The sequence below is a fragment of the Ictidomys tridecemlineatus genome, unplaced genomic scaffold, assembly GCF_052094955.1.
Source record: "Ictidomys tridecemlineatus isolate mIctTri1 unplaced genomic scaffold, mIctTri1.hap1 Scaffold_388, whole genome shotgun sequence".
Taxonomy (NCBI): domain Eukaryota; kingdom Metazoa; phylum Chordata; class Mammalia; order Rodentia; family Sciuridae; genus Ictidomys; species Ictidomys tridecemlineatus.
In genome coordinates, this window is record NW_027522547.1 from 65,053 (window position 1) to 84,178 (window position 19,126).

General features: G+C 45.3%; 1 pseudogene; it reads right to left on the reverse strand.

Moving 5' to 3' along the window:
- The window catches only part of LOC144373406 (biotin--protein ligase-like), a 63,371-nt pseudogene extending 49,125 nt beyond the window's left edge, over positions 1–14,246 (reverse strand).
- Positions 14,247–19,126: the final 4,880 nt, after the last annotated feature.

Here is a 19,126-nt window from a genome sequence, read left to right on the forward strand (position 1 = left end):
TTGCCCCAATTTGCGCTCTCGATTTTTACACTGGAGTAAGGACTCCGCAGGAGGCTAGAGACATGCCAGTGGAAACTAGATCCCAGCAAAGAGGTCACACAGGAGCCGGAAAGCCTTCTCACAAAAGCAGACTTCTGAGGATGAACTAAGGGGAACACGCCACCTACGATTTCTTCTGCCTTTTGACACCAAGTGGCATCAGGCCTTTTGCCCCAGGCACTACGTGTGACAACAGGAAGCCCATCAAAAGGAACAGAAAATGTCCAGTTTCAGTGAAGAACGAAGGAAGAAAGGAGAGAGGTACATGAAAGACCCTTAAAAACACTCCTGGCTATAAAAGCTCTAGAATGTTTGCCTTAATCCTCCAGCTGCCTCGGCTGTGGTACAGTAAAAGAGCCGGCCACCCCCGGCCACCCCGCAGCCGCGGCTGCAGCGATTCAGGCTGCACCTGGGATTCTGGCTTTTCTCTCCTTTTGTGTCTCCAAAAAAGGAGCATATCAGCTGCACTGCAGAGCAGTACTGCCGCCTCTGTGCCGGGCAGGTTCAGAACGAGGGCTAAAGGCAGCAGAGGCAGGATTCCAGGCCAAATGCTACAAGTCAAAGTTGCAGGCAAAGTTTTTGGTTCTTCGTTTGAAAGGGGAATTCTAATTAATTCATTAGAAAACTACACCACGCTCTTCTGTGTTGAAACCCAGTCTCTGGGCTGAGGGTAAAGCTCAGTGGCAGAGCTTTTGCCTGACCCGGGCAAGGACCTGGGCTCAATCCCCAACATGGCCAAATATTAAACAAATAAACAAAACCCCGACTCCTAAGGCTGAGGAGCTCTGCTCGGCCTCACCCACCCGTCAGGGTTACTGATACTGAGCCCGGGTGCCTGTGTAGCTCCAGAGCGTGCTGCGAAGATCAGAAATATGCTCTCGCAGAAGCCCCCATGGCAAGGGTCTTACACTCGATAGGCACTCAAATATTTGCTGAATAAAGTGGTCTATTAGACGGGGAGGGGTGAGGACTGCGTGATGTGACTTAGTCTGAGCTTCTTCCCAAAGACACCATTAGCAAAGTCATTGCCACTTCACTACAGATGAGTAGATCAAAACACACGTTGGACACCTAAGCCCTGACAATAAAAGATAATTCTTTTTAAAAAAGGAACTCTTTGGGTAGAAGGGGCTATAGTAGGAGTTTTTCAAGTTTTTTTATATTGATAAATATCAAAATATTCTTGCCAACAATACCTGTTTTTTAAAGGGAGGAAGTTTCAGAGTAAATAATTTGGGGTTGAGTTAAAATGAAACTCATTTTTGTTCCTAAGCATGTGTTATCCCTTCCACAATCCCACACCACCAAAACAACACACATACACACCACGGTGATTTTGCCCAGTTACTTCAATAACAAACTCAGTTGTCACTTCTTGTTACGGTTACATCTTGATCCCAAGGGTGAAGAAACAGGACACCTTCACAGAACCCCTGCCGGCTTCCATTTCTCAGGTCACCTATGTTCCTAGCCACCATAAATGCCCAAAAGAAATTCCAAGAGTTTCCATTTTAGGGGGAAAAAATCTGTGCTCCCCAGTTGCTGAGCAGGAAGCTCAGGGAGCTCTGCAAACGGCCCTGAGCCACAGCTGCCGCCGCCCACCTTCTCCCCACCCTCTGCTGCATCCTTCAGCCTCAATGGGAGAGGGAAAGGGACTGGCTGGTGACGCTGCCGAAGTGGAGGGGGTTCTGGCTCTGTGCCAATGCAAGGGTTCAGGGTCCCACAGGTCCCCATCGCTTGGCCTTGCCACAGGAACCCCTCTGGCTGGGTAGAATGACCTCTTCCCCTTTGTCCTGACTCCGGCAGAGATTAACTGGAAATGGAACCAGAGACCAGAAACAAGACAGCTAGATTCTAAAATGGAGAAGAATTGTATTATCTATAAAATCAAATTTTATACAAAATAAATCTATTAAAATCATCCTATGACACATCAAAGAATTGTGGGGTTTTTCTACAAAATCAGTGTTTCCCATAAACACGACCATGCTTCCTCACAGCAAAGTCCCCACCCGCATGGAGGCTGCCACGCAAGGTCACTTCACAAGACCCACATCAACAGCACAGCCTCAGTCTCCCAGTCCTGCAGAAAGAAAGCCGCAGGCAGCATGTCACGTCCAGAGAGCCCTCCCAAGAAACAGGACAGCCAAGCAGGGCTAGCACTGAAACTGGGAGCTAACACCAGAAGCACCTTCCCCGAGGCACCGCACGCCAACTAGAGAGCTCCTGATCGGTCACACCACTTACCAGAGTCGAGTGATTTACTAGCAAAGCTGAGCCTTTAAAATAACTAAACAGATGCCAAATATCCACTAGGTATCAATATCTATGCAAGACACTTAACCTTTTAACATTCAAGTTTTATCCATATATGGGGCAACTCCCAAGTTCAATGACATACACTAATTTGGTTTTTTAGTTTTTAATAACTGGTTTGCTCATTATAGAAAGTAACATCCACCCATTGTACTAATTTGGAAAACAGAAAGTTTTAAAGGACTATTAAAATCACTCACAAGCCCACCATCAGAATTTACTCCACACATATATACATGGACACACACACACACACACACACACGTAGACAGGGAAATACAGAAACAGACAGACAGACATGAGTGTACTACATTTCCTTCCAATCTTGATTCTGTGGACAGAGGTGTGGGCTTCATGGTTTAACATACTAGAACTCTGCTGAAGCAAGCCCAGATTTTGACCCTGCCCCTGGGAGGCTGAATTACAAGAGGGGTTCTGGTCAGAGGGGAAGCCCAGCTGGCCACCCAGAGGCACACCCAGCACAGCCTTGCCTGCGCTTCTTGTGCACAGGGATGCTGATGAAGACACACGTGGCAGGATGTTCCAGTAGGAGTCTCACACTTGCTGTGGGGTCTGGGTGTTGTAGAGCCTCAGAACACAACCCTATCACGTGGGTCAATGTCCGCCAGGTGGGCTTCTCCTGTGTGGAACTCTCCCATTCTTCTCCATTGAATCACAGTAACATAGAAGCACACAGGGGCTTCATAGATCTTCTGTGCCACTCGCTATCAAGAGCATGGTTAGGGCACCAAACTGTATCAACTCGCTGGGAATCAGTAAAACTATTCAAGTAACGCATGCATGCATTTTGTTTTCATATTCTTTACTATAATAGGACCTAGTATATGGTAAATGCTAACTCAAAGTCATTATGAGCTATGACACTAAAACAATTTCTACAGGCCTAAAAGAAAGTGCCACCAAAATAATGCAAAACTTCTAAATTATACTAGGTGACACTGATAAAGAGAAAAAAAAATTTCTCAAGAACTACTTTGTGGTTCTAGGGGCCCATAGGCAGGCAGCCTAGATCAGCAGCAACACCTTGTGGTGGAAGCTTGGCTTACAGTAGCAGAGTATTTTCCAGGAAGTAGGAAATAAAAACCTGAGACATCCAAGTTCTAGGACAGGTGATTCCAGCAATTGGCAATACCAAGGTACTTTTATGTAACGTAATCCCACAGGCGTCAATGTGATCTATTAAGGCCACAGGAAAGAAAGCTAAAGGACAACTCACTTGTATTCCCAACTCTTGGGTCTGTGTCTGTAAATATGAATCCAGCAGTACAATGACTAGGTACTCAGATGTGTCTGTCTCAGCCTCAGTGACATCAGGACAACCACAGCAAGAGCAACCATCTGGCCACCTCCAGAAAGGCCATCTCAGTTTATCTATTTTCAAATTCATTGGAAAATAATAATATTAAACTTCTGACAATGTCCTTCTTAGTAGATTCAAGGTCTTTTAAGAGGAGTTGATAAATATTAAGGAATGGATATAGTCTCGGGGCTTAGTTCAAGGGAAGAGCACTTGCCTAGCATGTATGAGGCCCTGGGTTCAATCCCAGTACAGCAAAAATAAAAATATGTACAAGTGTGTGCAGACATGCGTACACACACACACACACACACACACACAAACACACACACACACAGTACAGCCAGAAATGAGCAAATAGAAAAATGCAGTCCACAGCAGAGACACCCAAGAAGACCAAACAGGACTCAACATTTCTGAGGCTAGTATGTAAGGTGGGGCTGATAGGGAGCATTTGTGTGTCCACAGAGCAAATGCTTGCTTTAACCAGCCTCGCCTAGTTTATGAAGGGTGAATCAATATTCCCCCAATTGATCAATAATAGGGGAAAATTTTCTCCCACACCTGCTGCCCCAGACAGTTTAAATAACTGGAAGGTCAAAAATATGTTTTAAGGTAAGTAGACACATAACACAAAGTTTTAGCTTGGGTATTTCCTTTATGCCCACCCTAAAGAATATACCAGAATGGGCTGAGGTTGTGGCTCAAAGATAGAGCACTCGCCTAGCATGTATGGGGTACTGGGTTTAATCCTCAGCACCACATAAAAATAAAATAAAGGTATCGTGTCCACCTAAACTTAAAAAAAAAGAATATACCAGAAAAGACCAGTGTTCAAAAAGTCTGCTCACAGGCCACTCTTTCCTCTCTGTTCTCAGTCCAAGAGTCCCAAGGTCCCAGTCCCGAGTCCACCATGGTCAGAGCTCCCAGGAAGGGTGAGGAAGCACTACCAAGGGCAGTCTGGTCCACGTGGGGGGAGCCCCGGAGCAGACAGGCACTCCTTCCAACTCCAGTCCAGCTCAGGGAAGGAGGGAAAAGCTTCAGACCGTGACGTTATACTCCCCCAGGACCCGCAGTCCTCATCCACAGGGCCCAGCCCCTCCTACAAGGGGCTTGTCTACAGGACCTGAAATGCTGCAGATGGCTTTATTGTGGTGTTTCTTTACGACAGAGTGGTGCTTTTCCTTCTAGTATCTGAATGCATGAAACAGATGAAAGACGGGGAATTCTGAGTTCCTGAGACGAAGGTACAAACAAAAGCCCCATCATAACTCCCCAGAGCATTCATCAGGAGCAGGGCAAGCTGTCAAGAGCTGGGTGAGGAAAACACAGCAAGAGCATGTTTCTTAAACAAGAAACAATCCATTGCTGCATTTTAAAAAATATTATTTTAGTTGTCAATGGACCTTTATTTATTTATATGCAGTGCTGAGAACTGAACCCAGGGCCTCACATATGCAGACAAGCACTCCTCACTGAGCCACAACCCCAGCCCTCATTGCTGTACTATTAATTTTTAAAATTAAACACATTACCTTTGATTTTTCTAGACTAGGTGCCAGGCACTGGTCAAGCACATTCTAAACTTTAACTTATTCAACCTCCCAAAAACCTATAATAATCATTATTACACTGTTATTTAAATAATAATTCTTTGTATCATAATGTAAATTATATATAATCATATAGTACATAATTATATTTCATTAAAATAAATTGTTATTATGATATTTTATTATTGGCTTATTTAATAAGCTGTTATTTAACAATAATTCACACAGAACTTCCACAGATATTATTTCACTCTGTCCTCAGGGAATCCTGTGAGGCAGCTCTCGGGTTAGACATCTGTCTTCTCCAAGGAGCAAATGGCATCCCTCTGTAAATTCAGCTTGCCAAGGACCCGATCGGTCAGGAAGACAGTGCCCTCTCTAGCCCCTCTGTTGGGGCGAAGGTTATATTTTGTTCTTCTCAAGGGAGGGCAGGTGAACCTGGTGTGTACGTCACCTGGGCAGCAGGGTATTTTCTGAATCTACATGGTCACATCACTAAACTGAGATCCCCCTGTTTAGGGGAGACAATGGAGAGACACCCCCAAGATAATCAGATTGTCACTAGGAATAAGAAACTGACAGGCAGGGCCACGTGAAGGGATTAGCAGGAACACACACCTGTAGAATTTGGCGGCCTGCCCAAAACCCGGTTTCAACAACAGGGAGCAAATGCAAACCCGAGGCCAGAGAATCCCCAAACACATCCCCAGCTTAAGGCATTTTACTTCTAGACACAAGTGACAGGGATGGGGATCCAGAGCACTTCTGCCACAAGATGGCAGACGTCTGCACAACACAGGGACTAGTCCAAAGATACGCTGAGGAAGGCCCAGAACAAAATAACTCATTTTTATCCCAAACAATTATGGTTCCCAAATGCAGCCATCCCTCGGGATCCATGGGGGACTGGGTCCAGCACTGCCTTCCAATGCACACTGAGGTCCACAGGTGCCCAGGTCCCTCATAGCAAAGGACAGAGTATTTGCATTTAACATACGCACATCCTCTGAATCCCCTAAATGAACTCCAGATGACCTGCACACCTCCCACAATGTGAGTGCTGTGTGAGTAGTATCACACTGTGTTGTCTAGGGAGTGAGGACAGGAGAGAAGCCTGCACGTGCTCAGTAGAGACAATTAATTTCTCCACTGTCTTTTGCAGTTGGCTGGCTACACCCTCAGATGCAGAGCCCACAGATGTGGAGGGGCACTGTTCACTCTTGACACACACAACAGGGATCTTCCCCCTAAAAAGGGTCATAACTTGCAGACCTGACACCTCCTGAATTCCAGTCTTCTCCACCTCCCTTACCTATGCACACCAAATCAAGTCAGAGACACCCGCACATCAGTAAGAGGGTTCCTAAACTCAAAGTCAAAGCAGAAATGGAAAATCATGATAAAAATCAACACCAAAGCCAATGGAAACAGCCACAGAGCGGAGTATGAGGTGCTCACCTCCAAAGCCAACAGCAGGTACAGGGGCATTAAGGCAGGAGCTTCTCACAGGTCACAGCTGACACCCAGGGCCAAGAGGATCTCCTGGAGGACTTCGTATCTTCTCATGTTCTTGGGTCTGCACCATGAAGGATCTGGGAGGTAGTTCTAAGTGCATCTGGACAAAAAGACAACACTTGTTAAATCAAGGCACTTACAGTCTCAGAGAGCTTCTTCAATGGGTTTTCTAAAAGTGAGAATTCCTCTCCTCATCAACAGCAATATAAACTTGGGACCTGAATATCTGAAAAGTAATGGCAGTAAAAACAAAAATATTCGAAAGGACCCTTTCATTGTTGTTGTTGTTGTTGGTGGTGGTGTTACTAGGGACTGAACCCAGGGGTGCTCCACCACTGAGCTACTTCCCCAGGCATCTTCAATTTTTATTTTGGTGGCCATTCTGGGGGTTAATATCCTGAGTTGCCCAGCTGGCCATGAACTTGTGATTCTCCTGCCTCAGCCTCCTGAGTTGCTGAGATCACAGGTGTGTGCTACCACACCGGGCTCTTGAGGGCCTCTTGCACTTGTTGCTACCAGGCTGAGACGTTGGGTAGAGTCAACCCTAAGGGGTTATCAAACTCTTTACAGGTTGATTTTTATCCCCAGCTGTGTGACCTTGGGAAAGTCACTTTAAGTTGGTTGTAAGCCTAAGTCACCTGCAGTATCCTTGTGCTGAGAGCCTAAATGAGGTGCTACTGAGCTCACACAGGGAGGCAGAGGGCCAAGCTGAGAACTTCCACCCTGTCCATCAGTCCAAACTGGGAAGCAATCCCTGGAGGACAGCATGGGGAGCATCTGTAGGACCTGAAACACAGGGGACCTCCCCCACTGCCCTACTCGATCTGGTGCAATTCTAAGACTCAGAGCCTCACGTGCTTACCCAGACCTGCTGTTCAGTGAAAATCAAATCATCTCTACCACCAACCTCTGTCTCACACACTGGAACTTCCAGCTCCCCTGAGATCAGATTTTAGTTGTGTTTTAAAGCCTAGAGCTTCCAGGATACCAGCAAAGTGACCAGAACTAGTTTGCTTTACTTGGTTTTTGTTCACTGTATGGAGACCTTCTGACCTGGAGATTAGGAAAATAAACAGCAAGGTGCCAGCCTTCGGGTACCTGCACAACTCTCAATTCCCACCTGAGCTCTGACCAAGCCAAAGACTCTGTCCCAATATATTGTCTACAATGGTCCAGATGCTAACGTCGAGGCCACATCTGAAAAGGTTTGCGGAACACTGTCCAACATGGTCCCCACGCTCCAGTTAGGCATCAGTGGCTGGGGCTTCCCCACAGACTGAGCAGGCCTGTCAGTGGGCAGCAGGGTCCCGCCTGTCCTCCAGACAGCCCCGGGCAGGGAGGAGGCAGAAAGCCGGAGCATGGGTGGGATCTGTGTACTCCTGTCTCCTTGCCCCAAGATGGGCCTCTGCGCTCAAGTGGACACAGCCAGGCTGGTGGACAAGCCACACCACAGTGAACACACTTCCTTCAAGTGAACAGGTGGCCATCCTGGGGGTTAACATGCCAGGATTTAAAATGAAGGAGAAATAAAACAAGCACAGTTCTGTTCCTGCCAGAGCTCAGGGAGAGAGGGAGGCACTGAGTGAACACACATGAATTCACTGGATGGGGTAAATACACAGAATATTCTAGAAGCTGGGGCAGTGAAATGTGCTCATCCTCACACGAGAAGGACACCGAGGGGGACTCCATCCACTAAGCCACCATTAGGCCTCTGAGTTCCAGGAGACAAGCCACTGAATGGGGAAAACACTTCTTCTTACTATCTTACGGTTTCAAGATTTTAGGTGCTGGGCCTGGTAGAGTGTGGCACATGCCTGTAATCTCAGCAACACTGGAGGCTGAGGAAGGAGGATCACAAGTTCGAGGCCAGCCTCAGCAACTTAGCAAGGCCCTAAGCAATGTGCTGATGGGGGCCATGGTTGGGTACTCTGCTATAAAAGCAGAACCAATCCTGCCCTGAGTTAAAGACCCTGTCTCAATAAATAAAAAGGGCTGAAGTTGTAGCTCAGTGGTAAGCACTCCTGGGTTCAATCCCTGGTACCCAAAATAAAATTTAAAAAGAAACAAAAAAATGTTAGATGCTGGACTGGGGTGTAGGTCCATGGTAGGACACCTCCTGGCATGCACCAGGTCCTGGGTTCAATCCCTAGCACCACAGGAAAAGGTTTAGGTGCCATGAGAAAAGAGGCTGCATCTGGCTCTGTGCTGTTAATAAGGAACAAAACAGCACCATGGGTATGTGTGTCAGGTGTGTAACTGGTTCTCCACGGTGTCAAACCTCAGTCTCACCCTCTGCTTATAAAACTACTACCACAGAGACAGGCCCATCTCCATAACTCAGCTTCTAAACTTCAGGCTTTTTAACTGGACTGAAAGTTAGAACATCTCTGGCTACAAATGGGGTTAAAGGCCTCTAGCAGGCAGAGCTGAGGGATCTTGCCAACCATCCTAACATGCACAAGGACCATCCCTCCCTACAAAGAGTTATTAGGCCCCAAATGTTGATGGGGCCATGGTTGGGAACACTGCTATAAAAGCAGAACCAATCCTTCCTTGAGTTAAAGCTCAATAAGAAAACACAAAAATCTTAGCTGGGCACAGTGGCCCATGCCTGTAACCCCAGCAGCTGGCGGTGCTGAGGCAGGAGGATCACAAGTTCAAAGTCAACCTCAGCAATTTAGCAAGGCCCTAAGCAACTAAGCAAGACACTGTTTCTAAATAAAATACCTTTTAAAAAGGGATGGGGATGTGGCTCAGTGGTTAAGAATCCCTGAGTTCAATCCCTGGTACCAAAACTAAACAAAATCTTTCTAGATCCATTTTTGAGCTTTATCTGAACAACTTCATGCCAAACTCTTGATACATTTGATAATCAAATAACAGCTTTAATCCATGGCCTTAGATTTTCCCTGCAAACTTGGTCAGCACCCAGAGCATCCAAATGTGTCCTTTTTTCCTGCATCACTGAAATTGAGCGGGCATCTAACAGGCAGCCTGCCTGCTGGGGTGCCTCAGCCAGCACAGCTGTGTGTCGCCTGCAGTACTTCTTCTCCTCGTCACCAAATTAATCACAGAGATGAAGACGATGAAACTGAACAGTGAAAGGAAACTGACCAGATTATAATATTTACTGGTTGATCCCACCGAGGGGTCACAGCAACACAGCCTGAGGAAGAAACACGGACCATATCACACAGAAGACTGGAAGTCATCTAAAATAAAAAATGGCATCCTAATCCTCAGAATCTGATGTGTGTAGTGGCATCATGTTGCCTTTTGTCCTCGGGCTACGCACTGCAGTATCAAGTTTTACGACAGTGATGGGGTCAATTTAAATGGTGCAGCCAAGAGATTGGCTGGGTAACTAGAAGAAGTAGATCGCAACAGTGCCGAATCGATTTCCTACTACAAATCTGCACACAGAGGCGGTAAAATTCGTTCTTCAGAACTGAAATATGGCTCTCAGAAGTCAGGGGTTTAGGTGGATTTTTTGAGAATGCACAGTTACTATAGTGACCATATTTGCAGAAAAGATAAGAAGTACATTTATTAGAACTCCAAAAACCAACCCAGGTGGCTTGCAGCCCTACAGGAAACCTACTTAGATTGCACACATTCATCTGGACCAATGTCCAGATTTCTTAATCTTAAGCATCTCTGTCCGAGTTCTCATCAGAACAGATGGGTGGGCTCTAGGATAGCAAGAAACTGACCTGACCCACCGGAAGGGCACCGGCTCAGAAAACTCAGGGGATTGGAGCTTCCAGAGGGATAGGAAAGAGACAAGGCCTGCAAAAGGAAAACAAACAGAGGAAGTGAGCAATTCTCAAACCCAATAAATAAAACCAAATCCAGGACGGCCACCGTTGGGAGCCTTCTGGGCAAAACACCTTCATCTCCTCAGCTCTTTAGATCCTGGTGCCTTGAGGAGGGAGCATTCCTCTAAAAACTCGTGCGCTCAGTGTGCAGGATTTGCAGTAGATGATGAATGATGCTGATCTCATCTGTGACTTTGCCCCCAACAACAAAAAGCCAAAGGGGAAACCGCAGAAGAGTCCAAGGACTTCCTAAGCTTGGGAAGAAAATCTGCATTTCTCTTGTCCTTTTTTCCATTTTCTTCTTACCTCTGTATGAGTATGCCATTATAAATCGACACAAATTCCACTTTATTTATTTAATTTTTTCGTAGTGGGGATTGAACCCAGTGGCACCTAACCACTGAGCGACATCCCCAGCCCTTTTTATATTTTATTTTGACGAGGGTCTCAGGGAGTTGCTTAGGGCCTCACTAAGTTGCTGAGGCTGACTTTGAACTTGTGATCCTTCTGCCTCAGCTTCCTGAGCCTCTGGGCATGTGCCACCAGGCCCGGCTCCACATTCTCTTACTTGGAAGTTTCCTCAATGCTTAGTTTTAAGAGTGACAGAAAGGAACTGTGGATTGGAGGATGTTTCTAACCCTAACTCCCTCCACGACTGACTGCAATATTTTAACAAGATCATCAGTCACTGATGTCTGGAATCACCACCCCTGAGTCTTCCAACTTCCCACATTAAATAAAGGCTCCTGATATTACCCAGAGTGTACTTGAAAGCAATGTGTTTTAGAAAGACTGCAATCAGTAAAGATGGGAACAAGAAAGAACTTCCGGGCTAATGCTTGCTTAGCCAGCAGCCCTCCTGCCTCCTGCCTCCTTCACAACGTGTGGCTCCTCGGGGTTTTCACAAAAGCCCTGGACCAAACTAAACTTCCCCTCACCTCAGAACAACTCTCAGTTGGAGTCAAAAGTGCCCAGTGAGCCAAGCAGGCTCAGCCGAGAAGCACTTGCCCAGCTCACGTGAGGCCCTGGCCTCTGTCCCCAGCACCGTGGCACACAGCATTGAGACCTATACACATACAGCCTTCAAGAGCATTCTCCTTCCCAAAGACACCCAACAGCATCACACCAACTCAGTACCTGGCAAAGAATGGCTTCCCCTCCGCAGGTTCCAAAAGACACTTGCATGATCATCCTGTCCTTGTCCTCATTGTCCAGGTGGCCCTGGAGCTTTCCAGGGCTGAGCTGCTTCCCGGGGCCCTCCTCATAAACACAGCCACTGCTCAGAACGCTGAACTTCATCTTGCTCTGGTCAGCCTTGGAGAAAACCAGGCTCTGGACTGTCTTCTGCAGCACACCCTTGCTTGTCACCTGCAAGCCATCAAACGTGAAGGATGAAGACAGGCCCAGTACCTTCCTTCCCTGAGAAAGATAGGCTAGGAACTTCTGGTACAGGTCTTCAGGGATGGGCTCCCTGATGGCAATGACCAACAACAGGCAGTTGTCTGGCCATGGGTCCCTGAGCACACTTTCCTCCTGCAGGTGGTACAGAACATAGCTGTCGGTGTCCACACAGTCAGCCAGGATGGCCCACACCTGCTGGAGCCACCCGAGGGCCTCCTGGGAGTCGGGGCCTACGCACAGAAGGATGTTGGGTGCCTTTCCCGTGATGTTGACTCTCCTCCCTTCTTCTTTAGGGCAGATCTCATCGGCAACACCCTCCAAACTGCTGCCATGATCATAGGGAAGGTCTGGAATGTTCTCTGCAGATGCAAACTTGACTGAATCAATGGTGCTATTCTCAAGTTCTAAGCATTTGTGGCAACTAGACAGGTGGAGGTGAAAATGCTCCAGAGGGCCCGCTCCCTGATCACTGTCCCCAGGAGGCTCACTCCCAGAGGCACTGCCCCTCCTCGGCTTGGAAGAACCTTCTGGAAGAGAAGAACCTTCTGGAAGAGCCTTTGGGTCATCCTTGCCAGGGTGCTCCATAAAGTCCCGTGCCGGCTCGGTCTCCAGGGAGGGTTCAGGGTTCCTTCAGAGCAGAGTCTTGCAAGTGCACAGCTGGAGTACAGGAAAGATCACAGAAGGCTCATCAGCACTTATTTGTCATGCAGCTGGCAAAAGAGCCTCACCAGCTCTCCACATTCTGCCACCTACAGTATGGCAGAGCCACCTGCACAGCTCCCACTCACATCCCCACCTCAACTCTGGGCATCCCTGGGAGCCACACAATCGATGCCACCAGCTGGAAGGGTGCTCCTGAAGACCCCCAGTGAAATTCCTGATTTCCACATCCTTCCTACTCAAATCAGAACCCCAGATCATCTTCTTGACTGATGAAGAAGGTGAGATTAAGAGGGGAGATTTTGCCTATTAGAGATTCAACTAGGCTAGGCTGTTATTCTCCTACAGGACACTGAAACTGAGGAATAAAAAGGACACATTCATAGACCCTACCCAAGCATGCCCCAGGAGGAGTCATGCACAGGACACTTCAGAGGATCTGCGAAATGGTCTATCCAGTGCAACATAAGCTTACAATAACTGATCCAAAAAACAGGTATTGAGCGCTTTCTGCACATGGGACACAATATTAGGCATGTGTGCATGGTAAATCAGATTCCCAGAGCCAATAAGTGGCACTTACTTGCCCCTGAAACAAATGAAAGCATCACACACAAGCCTAAGGAAAGCAGGTCATGTGCTACTTGTCCAACACTGTGAAATGCATATTTAAATAAAAAGCCTTTAGATTTAGACCTTCACAGTACAACTGGCTATTATTCCCTTTCAGTCAGAACTATAGGCGAGAACCATTATATTGTATTATGTTATGTAAAATAAACACTATAAGTCATCCAATATGGATGCTATGTCACAGATATTGCAATTATGAAAAACCCTAGTTTTTAATTAAGCACTAAAGATACATCTCCCTGACCCCAAAAAACCTCAACATTTGTGTGAATCATATATTTTCCTTGTTAAATCAAATCAGTTTTCTGAATCAAACTGAAACCAAGCACTGCCCTAAGTTACACCAACAGCAGCACTCCAGAGTCTACAAGCTGACAACCTAGGACGTTCCACACAGGACAGAAACATTTCCTAAAGTTACGTACAGACGATCTTTTGGGGCACCAGTCCATTATCCATCTGGAGAACATCCATCTGGAAAACATCACCAGAATGTTTTTTGTTTGTTTGTTTTTAATTTTTGAGACAGGCTTTCACTAGGTTGCCCAGGCTGTCCTTGAACTTGCAATGCTCCTGTCTCAGCCTCTCCAGGTGCTGGGATCACAGGTGTGAACCATGCCCTATGTTATATGGCACACCATGTCTTTGTTCTTCTGTCAAGAAGGGGATGTTGAAATCAGCAGGAATCAGTCAGGACCCTTCCTGAGAAGTTTGCAGGGAACCAAGCATGAAAATTAATAAATGAGAATTGCTGAGGGCCATTACCAAGTAGGAATGACGCATCGAAATTTCCTTGCCAAGCGTACCCCATGCAGCTTAGAGTACATTCGATGGGACATTGCATGCATGCTTTAATAAGGTGACCTTGCTCAAGGACCAAGGCGGATCCGGGTTTAGTGCTGATCAGGTTTGAGGAAGTAACCGGCTCCTTGAGTTTAAGGCGTTGCCAGTTTAAGATAATGGGTTTTAGGGAAATTGGAAGTTGAAGATTATTTCTGGGATTAGGGTGTTCCTGCTGCTTGTTCCCGTTGAGTTCTCCTGAGATTAAAATGGGATTTGGAGATAGCCTTGTGGAGTAGGTGAATTGTGCGGGAGACGGCAGAACGCGATTGCCCCTGGACCTGTGTGGAGGCAGTGTGAGATCGGGAATAAAGAATTGCTGTTTGAACCTACAAAGCTGTGTGGTGGCTCGTGATTCTGGTGCCAAGCCGAGACCTTGCAGAGAATAACTTGAATTCCAAATCCCACAATACCTGGAATCAATTTTTATATATTCAAGCTTTTTTTCTCTCTTTTTTCCCCCTAAGCACATCTTTTCTATTTTGTCTAAGCCAGGGATCCACCCCTCCAGGTTCTCTTATAGTAACATTTGGAAAATTAGCTGCTTCCATGGATCAGAATTTCAGAGTAAAGTTTCCTCCAGACCCCAGAGGGTTCCATTTTCCATGCTCAAAAGATGGGGGTGGAATGGGGCCTGGTTCCTAAATGGGACATCATTATCCCAGAGGTCTCAAGTTGTCCATTTAATCAGAGTGGGCCTATTAATTCTGGAATCCAGTGTTTTCAGTAGTGTATTCTCTTTGTTGAAGTGCACCTTTTCAGGTCAAAAAATTGATTTGCTCATTCAGAGTTCTGATCTAGTGTGTGGTTTATTACCAAGTCCCCTATCTAGGTGGTCACAGTTTCATGCTCTACTAACTTAAAATCCACTGTATGTAGGGAAGGCAAAATCAGACAGGAAGATGGGGGAGTTAGCTGCTTCTGGGGAAGAGAGACTTGGTAGTGTAGGCCAGTTTTCAGGTTGATTAATGATGTATTTGTTTCTTAAATATTAGACTTTATTTACCCATTTCAAAGCGTCAAGAATACCTGCAGAGTTCTGGGGAGAAGGTGCTAGCCAGTTTCCCAGTGCAAGCCACCCTTCATTTCTACAACGATGAGTCTGAGCTGGATTCAGATGAGGAAGAGCAAGGGGAGGAAACACAGACCTACCATCTTAAGTGCCAGGAGTCAGAAGGTCATCAGGAAAATGGCCCAGGGGGACAGGGCAGAGGCGGGCTGGTAAACCCATCTAGAGAAGGGGATGGTCTAAGGGGCGGCCTCCGTGGTAAGGGTCAGCTCCTTCGTGGTGACCCTCCTGGGGGCAGTGAGTGTGTCTCATGCAAATGAATTGGGTCTCTCCCGTGTCTGCCCCACTGTACCCTGGGGCTGCTGGAAGACCCCTGCTTGTGTCCTAGAGACAGCCCCGGCAGGACATGACATCTTCCACTAGATATTCAGAGGCTGGAAACTGCATGTGCTGCCTCTGCTTAGCAGGCTGAGAACACAGCTTTTACTTTTTCTTCTCCTGGTGATTCTTTTTTGGTGCACTCACGCAGACCTTTTCAGAAAAGGTGCCAGGACAAAGAGGTCTGTGTCCACACAGGTTGTTATCAGGAAAGGCCAGCTTTCAAAGCTCCTCATCAGATTACAAGTGATTCCTATTAATAGACTGTCACCCATGCTTGCCTCTCACTTAAACAGAGTCATAATGCAGCTATTTTTGCTTTTGCAAAAATAATTTAAATATTAAATCCCAATTTTAACTCATTGTCCAATGAAAAACTAGGTGATGCTCCGTAATTAGAGAGTGTTTCTTTAGAGACTAATTATGAACACTGATAATCAGTGTCAGCCTTTGCCTGGAAGGAAATGAGTCACCTTCTCATTAGTAATCAAGTTTGTCCATTTTTTAAGAGTGACCCAGAAATTCAAGGATATGAGTTTCAGCAATACAAGACAGAACATCAGACACCACAAACATTATACACAAATAGGACTAAGGCAGAAAAATTAAAGTCAAGGAGCTTCTTGAGGTACTTTTTAGGATGACTGAGGTTTCAGAAAGGACAAGCTGCCTGGTGAAATAAAATGTGTCTGGCTTACACAAGAACCAACATTTCAAAATCTTAAAGGGATGAGTGTTTAAATGACTTAAGGCACTGCCATGGTCTAGGCAGGAGAATTTAAACCACTATTAAATGTTTTCCACACAGAATAGGCAGTCCTGGTTTATTCTGGATAATTGAGGGTTTGGATATGTAGTATATAATCAGAGGAAACAAGCAGTAAAGAACAAGAGCTAATTTGGGGTAACCAAAGACTTGGCTAACAGATGCTTCCTTACTCTGGATCCCTAAAATGAACAGATTCTGACCAATATTCACTGGACAAAAGAGTTTGAGACACCTGAATTCTCAGCTAAGAAACTGAACCACGCAGCACTATGAAGACCAGCCCTGTTCTCTGTTTTTCTATCACTCCCTCTACCACAATCCATTCTTTTTCTTGCCCTAGAGATTCCTGGACTGTTTGCTTACAAAAGAGTGTTCACAAGCCTACCTGGCTGCTCTGTCTGGCAGCAGCACAAGAATCAACAGTCAAGGCCAAAAAGGTCTGGGGAAGGGAATGGTAATTGCTCCCAGCTGCCCTCTGTTCTGGTCCCTTGGTCCTCCCCTCACCCTTTTCTCCAGGCATTCCATCTCCAAACAAAGCTAACACATGCTAAAGAATGATTTTTCAAATCGCTTCCCTGTCACTGTGAAACCAGATTAATCCACACACCATCTTATTAAAACCTCACACAAATGGAAGCAGAGACAGAAAAGAGCCACCAAAATGTAGAAGTTTTGAAGTTCTATCACTGAAGAAGAAATAAAGAAACTGGTATTGACTACTCCAAGTGTTAATAGTGCTTTCTAGTTTCCTCAGTAGCCCCACCCATCCTTTTTCTATCACTCCATCTCCTACAGCTCCAATAATATTCCAAGATTTAGAATCTGAGTAGTACACCAAAAATCCTTCGGTCCCATTGTAGTTGTTCCTCATGGGATGCTCAGTAGTTCTTGTTTTCCGTGCCACTTCAGGAAGTTTTATCTTATACACATATGTATGCGTCCTCCCCCCAGCAAGACTTCAGAGGGCTGCCACTCTTCTTACACAAGAGAAACAGTGTGCACAGACACAAGCTCGCATGGTACAACTGTGGATAATTCAGTCATAGGCCTCATGGTTTTTCTGCCTGTTCACAACACCCAGCATGGTGATCGGGCATAGTAGTCTGCTCAATAAATATCAGTGTGATGTAAACTAAACCTTTGTCTGAACAGTGAGAATTCTATGGTGCTTCAGAGTCCATCTAACCCTACAGCATTCAGGATTCAGGGTCACAGAGAGAGTAACTGCAGGAAACTGGCTTGAATCTACTCTAAATACCACTGTTCTACACAATCACCAAATCACACTATTTTCTCACTAATCTTCTCTTCATATTTATTTTGGGGGAAAAATTTGGACAAAATTCTCCAGTTCAATGTGTTCACAGAGTAATACCACCTGTCACTTAAATAACTTTCTTGTTCTTTACTTTCACTTTTCTTTCCTAAAGCCCCTTTCATAATGATCAAGTAGGAGACTACTTTGGTGAAGAACATTTTAAATTGAAGGTATTGCATTAATAATGATAATGGTACTAGTCTGAGAATCAGCAACCATTTTAGTCATATGAGACTAAATGCTTAGTGATATTTATAAATAGGTTTTAGAAAATTTGGGGAAATCCAAGAAAAATTCCAATTTACCTGACATCAGTATGTAAGGCAAAAAAACAGGACAAATATGGAAACAGCATACATAATACTCACACATATACATACTCATACAGACACACACGTATGACAGCGGAGGTAGGAGAGATACTAAACTTCATTCCTACCTACAAAATTCCTACTACTGGACATTGAGAAGAGGGCTTAATAAAAACCTCCATCATACCCACACATTTATGCTAGCTTAACAAATAAAGTCTACAAGGTTTTCATTTTTATTGTATTCTGATATGCCCTACTCCTTTGCTAGCACATATAGATAAAATTAAAATGAAGGACTTAATTAAGCTTCTCTAAATCCTGAAAGAGAAATATTTTTCCATTCTGCTTCCAAGAGAAGGGACAAAAACAATTCCTACATGAAATGAATGGTGCTGACAACCCACAGTTGAACAATAAGAAGGAAACTTCACATAGGATTATTGTTAACCTGGAGACTGTGTTGAAAGAAGTCAAGCTAAACTCATATCTATTAATGCCAGGTTTACAGGCCACACAGCACAAGAGGGAGACAGACAGTGAAAGCAGACAATGAAAGTTTTATTGGATGGGGAGCCAGAGGCATCTGGAGCTGTCAAAACAGCTGGAATTTTCTAGAAAAGACAACCATAGAAGAAGCAGCTCAAAGTATGCATAGAACTCTGTTAAAATCCTTTAACAATTCACTATGCAGAAGCAAATGGGATTCAGGAAACCAAGAGGAAGCAAGAAACTCAAGAGTGAAAAAGCAGGCAGAAGGCTCCTGGTTAGAGCCTTGCCAAATTAGTGGGCCTTGATAAACACTCCAGGGTTTGGTCAAGCCCTCATACTTTCCACAGAACTCTCTGAAGGGTCCTTAGAAATAAGGACCACATCTCAAGACTAAGATTTCACCTGTTAGAAAGAGAAGCAAACCTATTCTCAAACTAAGCCTCCATCAGATCAAGGTTATCTCTCAGGAATGGAACTGCCTACTAAAACAAAATTCAACATTCTTTAGTAGAAAAACCTTTTAAATGCATCAACCACAATGTCCAGTCAATAATTAAAAACTAAAGCACACTCAAAGTAAAGAGCAACTGAACCCATAGTCAAGAGAAGAAGTTGATAGAAACATAGCCACAGACAACCTAGATGTTAAGGACTGACAGAAAAAAAAACTTTAAATAATAATTGATAAATGTTTTTATAATACACATTTTATAAACTGTATAATTCATAACCTCACCTACCCCCAGCATCTCA